The sequence below is a fragment of the Nomia melanderi genome, unplaced genomic scaffold, assembly GCF_051020985.1.
Source record: "Nomia melanderi isolate GNS246 unplaced genomic scaffold, iyNomMela1 scaffold0276, whole genome shotgun sequence".
NCBI classification, from domain to species: domain Eukaryota; kingdom Metazoa; phylum Arthropoda; class Insecta; order Hymenoptera; family Halictidae; genus Nomia; species Nomia melanderi.
In genome coordinates, this window is record NW_027475391.1 from 1 (window position 1) to 7500 (window position 7500).

General features: G+C 49.5%; 1 non-coding gene across 1 annotated transcript; it reads right to left on the reverse strand.

Moving 5' to 3' along the window:
- Positions 1-2213: 2213 nt before the first annotated feature.
- LOC143175965 (5.8S ribosomal RNA) lies at positions 2214-2368 on the reverse strand. Its single transcript, XR_013000593.1, has one exon. It is a non-coding gene; the product is annotated as a 5.8S ribosomal RNA (ribosomal RNA).
- Between the last annotated feature and the right edge of the window lie 5132 nt (positions 2369-7500).

A 7500-nucleotide genomic window follows, 5' to 3' on the forward strand; every position in this document is an offset into this window, starting at 1 on the left:
CTCCTGAACACTACATTTCCCTACGGCGGAACCGCGGGATTCAGTGCTGGGCTAATTCCTGTTCGCTCGCAGCTACTAAGGAAATCCTTGTTAGTTTCTTTTCCTCCGCTTAGTAATATGCTTAAATTCAGCGGGTAATCTCGCCTACTCTGAGGTCGTCGTGAACGTGAATTGTATGAAAATTCAATCGAATTTCATAAAAATCGCTCAAAGGCAAAAAAAACAAAGTCTAGAGGAGAGTGCGTTCGAACACAACAATATTCATATTATAACGTATATAAATGATAAATATACCGCGACACGCGCGACTCCGTATCGTCGCGAAAAATCGTTCGCGAACGCGTCTTATGCGCCTCACCAGTGGTCTCTGCTGCGTCGCGTGTCTATATTCTCTTTTTACACTCTTCTCCTTCTTCTATCACATTTTACTCGATCGCGAAAAAGACTCTCGCTAGACGATCTCGCGCTCCGGTTAACTTTAACGCCCGTCCGAGAAGAATTTTCGGGGACTGGACGACCGAAGCGGATCTCGCGCGGTCTCGCGATCGACAGTGAAGAGAAGTGCAGAAGAGGAAAAGAAGACACGACAAACACACACCATGGGGCGACCGACGCGTTCGTTTCAACGCTTTCGCACAAAGTCGGCGGCGGTTATATATTTATATCATTATATTCCGGCGGACGGGACGCGACGTTCGAAAGCCTCGCCAAAGAGGAGCTCCTGCCTCTTCCTCTCTCTTTTCTACGAGAAAAGATAAACGTATTTTACGGGGATACGGAAACGTTACCACGTGGTGTCACACACGATCGTCCGTCTCTTCTCTATAGCAGAAACCGATAAAAATACACCTCCCGAAAGAGAGTATATGGTGATTCTTTTTATATATATATATATTTCGAAATACAACTGAACGTGGCGGAAGCGCACGGTGGTGGTCCAGCGAGGACACGCGACGACGGGGAATAAGAACTATTCGACCCGTTACGAATACGCATGCTCGTCCCGCACGATTTTAACACACACCGTGTTTTTCTCCAGTCGTCAAAGCGTTCGTGCGTCGAATTCGAAAAATAAAAAAAAAAGAAAAACACCTTTTCTCTCTCTCGGGGTAAAAGAGTCGATGTGTATTGTGTATAAAGGTTCTGCGAGAAGTCTCGTTTTGACGTGTGTTCCGCCGATAACGACGATCCTCCGAAACGGGGATACAGAAACGTTACACCTCACAACACGATCTCCGTCTCTTCTCTATAGCAGAAACCGATAAAAATACACCTCCCGAAAGAGAGTATATGGTGATTCTTTTTATATATATATATTTCGAAATTCAACTGAACGTGGCGGAAGCGCACGGTGGTGGTCCAGCGAGGACACGCGACGACGGGGAATAAGAACTATTCGACCCGTTACGAATACGCATGCTCGTCCCGCACGATTTTAACACACACCGTGTTTTTCTCCAGTCGTCAAAGCGTTCGTGCGTCGAATTCGAAAAATAAAAAAAAGAAATACACCTTTTCTCTCTCTCTCGGGGTAAAAAGAGTCGATGTGTATTGTGTATAAAGGTTCTGCTGCGAGAAGTCTCGTTTTGCCGTGTGTTTCGGTAACGACGATCCTCCGAAACGTACATCTCATTCGTAAGAGAGGAAGAAAACAATCTCCCTGGGGCCAGTCGGTAATATACCGACATACGACGTGTCGTGCACATCCGTCTCACGCACGGTATACAAAATATGAATAAAACGTGTGTAGTCTCTCTCTCTCTCGACTTCTTAATATTTTCTTTCACCTCTGACGCATCATTTCAGGTGACGTCGGGAGCGCGGGAAAAAAAATTTTTCTAAACACACGAAACCGTTCATCTCACGAACAGCCGAAAAAGTTGTCGCTCAGATCCATATCGCAGTGGAGCGGTATCCGCGGGCGGTCGTAATTGAACGACGCACGACGCCGCGAACACTCACGCGAGTCCATACAAACGATTCCGATCGTTTTGCAACAACTAGAACGTACACTGTCCGTGAAATTCACAGAATTTTCGCGTGTCCGCGACAAACGCCGACGAGACACCCATCGTTCGCTCGTACGTAGCATCCTTCTCTTAACCCGACTCAGAAACGTTCTTTGCGCCCTTCGGTAAAAAAACGTTCGATCCGAAGAGGTGAACGACGGCGGGGATTTGACAGAGCTACGCAAGCAGTGTATGGTACGTAAACGACCCTCAGCCAGGCGTGGTCCAGGAATTGTATCCGTGGACCGCAATGTGCGTTCGAAATGTCGATGTTCATGTGTCCTGCAGTTCACACGTTGACGCGCAATTAGCTGCGTTCTTCATCGACCCACGAGCCAAGTGATCCACCGTTCAGGGTAATCGTATAAATTTTATATTTCACATATATAATTTTATTCTCATTTGTTCGACCTAATATCTCTCTTCTTTCAAAGAGAAGATAAAAGTTGATACCTGAATCTCCGACCAGCGCGCGAAGGAGATTCAGGCGTCGCCTTGGAGACGACACCGAAGCCTTTCGAGACGAAAAACGTTCAAGTAATATGTATATATTTCTCGACGTTCCGGGCGTATAGTGCATTCAAAAACCCGCGAAAGACGCAGAAGACTCGCACGCGTGGAAACGACGGGGATATATTTTGTATCCTACCCGATACTGAATCCATCGCGTGCAGTCGACCCTCGCGTTCTTCCGATCAGACGCATCTATTGTTGCGCGCATGTTTTCGCGTCGCATCGCGCGAAACGTTGCACGAATCGTACCGATCGATCGATTGAAAGCAAATAATGAAAAAAGACTTCACAGCTGGCTCTTTGCCGGTCATTCGTCCCATGTTATCTCTTGCCGCGAAATTGGCGCGCAAGAGTTGGGTGTCAGACGCGCGGCTTTAAAACGAGCTTCACGGCCGGTCCCTTCGTTACCGCTTTCGTTCTTTCTCTCGGAACGACCATGAACGAACACGACGAGCGACGCTACGGCATACACACGTCCACGGATTCGATTAAAAAAACAGACTTCACAGCTGGCTCTTTGCCGGTCATTCGTCCCATATTATCTCTTGCCGCGAAATTGGCGCGCAAGAGTTGGGTGTCAGACGCACGGCTTTAAAACGAGCTTCACGGCCGGTCCTCTCAATTCCGTGTACGGTACACGCAAGATGCGGGTTCCACTTCCAGACTACCCGGTCCCTTCTCTCTACGAGAATCGATAGTAGAAGAACGGCTCGAAAACGCGTCTCAGAGACTAGGGGAAAAGAAGCGGTATGCGAGCGAAACGAAAACGCATTATGGAAACGTCGCGAAACAATGTTCGACGGTTGCTCGGTTCCAATCGTGCGGCCGTTTCAATTTCTCGTGCGCTTCACCGTCCCTCCGTAACTCTGGCCGATCGCGTATACCGAAGAGCCGACACGCGCAAAAACCACAGGCATTGTATACTGTATATATATATGTTACAGTCACAGCCTTCGCGCGTTTTACTCTCCGACGCGGGGTTTCCACGACGAAAGAGAGACAGTTTCGTGGCGGGTGACTCGGCCGAATCGCTACGACGGGTATTTCTATTATAGAACGAATCATCGCCACCCTTTACCAGTGCCCGACGAAGGAATCACAAGGTCATCTGGAGTTTACAATGCCAGCGACGGTAATTCCAACGAAGACCCGATAAGTCAACTCATCGTTCTATTTCTCCCCGTACAGAAAAGCGAATCGACGCTAACGCACCTCGCGCAAGCACGAACGTTCTCTTCGCGTGGATCATCCCATCGTCGAAAGATGTAAAGACGCATTGGAGATCGTGGTCTCTGGCGGGCTCATTGCACGCCCCACTGCATATCTTTCCTCGAATCGAGAATGATTCGTCCACTAAGGCTGCGAAACTACGCGTCGAGGAAACTAGGGGAAAGAAGCGGGATGCGAGCGAAACGACAATACATTATGGAAACGTCGCGAAACAATGTTCGGCGGTTGCTCGTTTCCTCCTGCGGACGTTTCATTGCTCGGGCGCTTCACGTCCCTCCGTAACCTTCGCGCGATCGCGTGCCCCGGAGAGCCGGCAACCGGTGAACCACAGGCGTATAAACTATAGTCTTCTATAGCAAGCCTTCGGCGGTTACTCTCCGACGCGGGGATTCCACGACGAGAGAGAATTTCGTGGCGGGTGACATCGGTCGAAACGCTACGACGGGTATTTCTATTATAGAACGAATCATCGCCACCCTTTACCAGTGCCCGACGAAGGAATCACAAGGTCATCTGGAGTTTACAATGCCAGCGACGGTAATTCCAACGAAGACCCGATAAGTCAACTCATCGTTCTATTTCTCCCCGTACAGACAAGCGAATCAACGCTATCGCACCTCACGCATGCACGAACGTTCTCTTCGCGTGAATCGTCCCATCGTCGAAAGATATAGCCGCTTGGAGATCGTGGCCCATCAAGTTCTTCCGTAACTCCTGCGCGATCGCGTACCCCGGAGAGCAGGCAACCGGTGAACCACAGGCGTATAAACTATAGTCTTCTATAGCAAGCCTTCGCGTTTACTCTACGACGCGGGGATTCCACGACGAGAGAGATTTTCGTGGCGGGTGACACGGCCGAATCGCTACGACGGGTATTTCTATTATAGAACGAATCATCGCCACCCTTTACCAGTGCCCGACGAAGGAATCACAAGGTCATCTGGAGTTTACAATGCCAGCGACGGTAATTCCAACGAAGACCCGATAAGTCAACTCATCGTTCTATTTCTCCCCGTACAGAAAAGCGAATCGGCGCTATCGCACCTCACGCAAGCAGGAATGATCTCTTCGCGTGGATCGTCCCATCGTCGAAAGATGTAAGACGTACAGAAATCGTGGTCCATCACGATTATTCGTAACTCTCCGAGTCGCGTATCTGAGAGTAGGACAAACGGAGAACCACAGGCATAAATAATACTATATGTTTCTTATATAGTTAGCCTTCGCGTTTTACTCTCCGACATGGGGATTCCACGACGAGAGAGAGTTTCGTGGCGGGTGTCTCGGCCGAATCGCTACGACGGGTATTTCTATTATAGAACGAATCATCGCCACCCTTTACCAGTGCCCGACGAAGGAATCACAAGGTCATCTGGAGTTTACAATGCCAGCGACGGTAATTCCAACGAAGACCCGATAAGTCAACTCATCGTTCTATTTCTCCCCGTACAGAAAAGCGAATCGACGCTATCGCACCTCGCGCGAGCACGTAACTACTCTTCGCGTGGATCGTCCCATCGTCGAAAGATGTAAGACGCACGGAAATCGTGGCCCATCAACGTTTTTTTGTAACTCTGCCGATCGCGTATCACAGAGCCGAGACGCACATACCACAGGCGTATAATACCGTTTTCTTTCGTATGGTAAGCCTTCGCGTTTACTCTTCGGCGCGGGGTTTCCACGTCGAGAGAGACATTCGTGGCGGGTGACATCGGTCGAAACGCTACGACGGGTATTACTATTATAGAACGAATCATCGCCACCCTTTACCAGTGCCCGACGAAGGAATCACAAGGTCATCTGGAGTTTACAATGCCAGCGACGGTAATTCCAACGAAGACCCGATAAGTCAACTCAACGTTCTATTTCTCCCCGTACAGAAAAGCGAATCGACGCTGTTGCACCTCACGCAAGCACGAACGTTCTCTTCGCGTGGATCGTCCCATCGTCGAAAGATGTAAGACGCACGGAAATCGTGGCACATCACGTGTTTTCGGAACTCTGTCGACCGCGTATCTCAGAGACGACGCGCGCGAACCACTGGCATATACTATTATATATCGCGTTTTACCCTCCGACGCGGGGATTCCACGACGAGAGAGAGTTTCGTGAGCGGGTTGACTCGGAAGAAACGCTACGACGGGTATTTCTATTATAGAACGCATCATCGCCACCCTTTACCAGTGCCCGACGAAGGAATCACAAGGTCATCTGGAGTTTACAATGCCAGCGACGGTAATTCCAACGAAGACCCGATAAGTCAACTCAACGTTCTATTTCTCCCCGTACAGAAAAGCGAATCGACGCAATCGCACCATACGCGTGCACGTAAACAACTCTTCGCGTGGATCGTCCCATCGTCGAGAGACGTAAGTTTTCATAGTATGAATTCGCGTTTTACTCTCCGACGCGGGGATTCCACGACGAGAGAGAGTTTCGTGAGCGGGTTGACTCGGAAGAAACGCTACGACGGGTATTTCTATTATAGAACGCATCATCGCCACCCTTTACCAGTGCCCGACGAAGGAATCACAAGGTCATCTGGAGTTTACAATGCCAGCGACGGTAATTCCAACGAAGACCCGATAAGTCAACTCAACGTTCTATTTCTCCCCGTACAGAAAAGCGAATCGACGCAATCGCACCATACGCGTGCACGTAAACAACTCTTCGCGTGGATCGTCCCATCGTCGAGAGACGTAAGTTTTCATAGTATGAATTCGCGTTTTACTCTCCGACGCGGGGATTCCACGACGAGAGAGAGTTTCGTGAGCGGGTTGACTCGGAAGAAACGCTACGACGGGTATTTCTATTATAGAACGCATCATCGCCACCCTTTACCAGTGCCCGACGAAGGAATCACAAGGTCATCTGGAGTTTACAATGCCAGCGACGGTAATTCCAACGAAGACCCGATAAGTCAACTCAACGTTCTATTACTCCCCGTACAGAAAAGCGAATCGACGCAATCGCACCATACGCGTGCACGTAACAACTCTTCGCGTGGATCGTCCCATCGTCGAGAGACGTAAGTTTCATAGTAAGCCTTCGGCGTTTTACTCTCCGACGCGGGGATTCCACGACGAGAGAGAGAGTTTCGTGAGCGGGTTGACTCGGAAGAAACGCTACGACGGGTATTTCTATTATAGAACGCATCATCGCCACCCTTTACCAGTGCCCGACGAAGGAATCACAAGGTCATCTGGAGTTTACAATGCCAGCGACGGTAATTCCAACGAAGACCCGATAAGTCAACTCAACGTTCTATTTCTCCCCGTACAGAAAAGCGAATCGACGCAATCGCACCATACGCGTACACGTAAACAACTCTTCGCGTGGATCGTCCCATCGTCGAGAGACGTAAGTTTTCATAGTATGAATTCGCGTTTTACTCTCCGACGCGGGGATTCCACGACGAGAGAGAGTTTCGTGAGCGGGTTGACTCCGAAGAAACGCTACGACGGGTATTTCTATTATAGAACGCATCATCGCCACCCTTTACCAGTGCCCGACGAAGGAATCACAAGGTCATCTGGAGTTTACAATGCCAGCGACGGTAATTCCAACGAAGACCCGATAAGTCAACTCAACGTTCTATTTCTCCCCGTACAGAAAAGCGAATCGACGCAATCGCACCATACGCGTGCACGTAAACAACTCTTCGCGTGGATCGTCCCATCGTCGAGAGACGTAAGTTTTCATAGTATGAATTCGCGTTTTACTCTCCGACGCGGGGATTCCACGACGA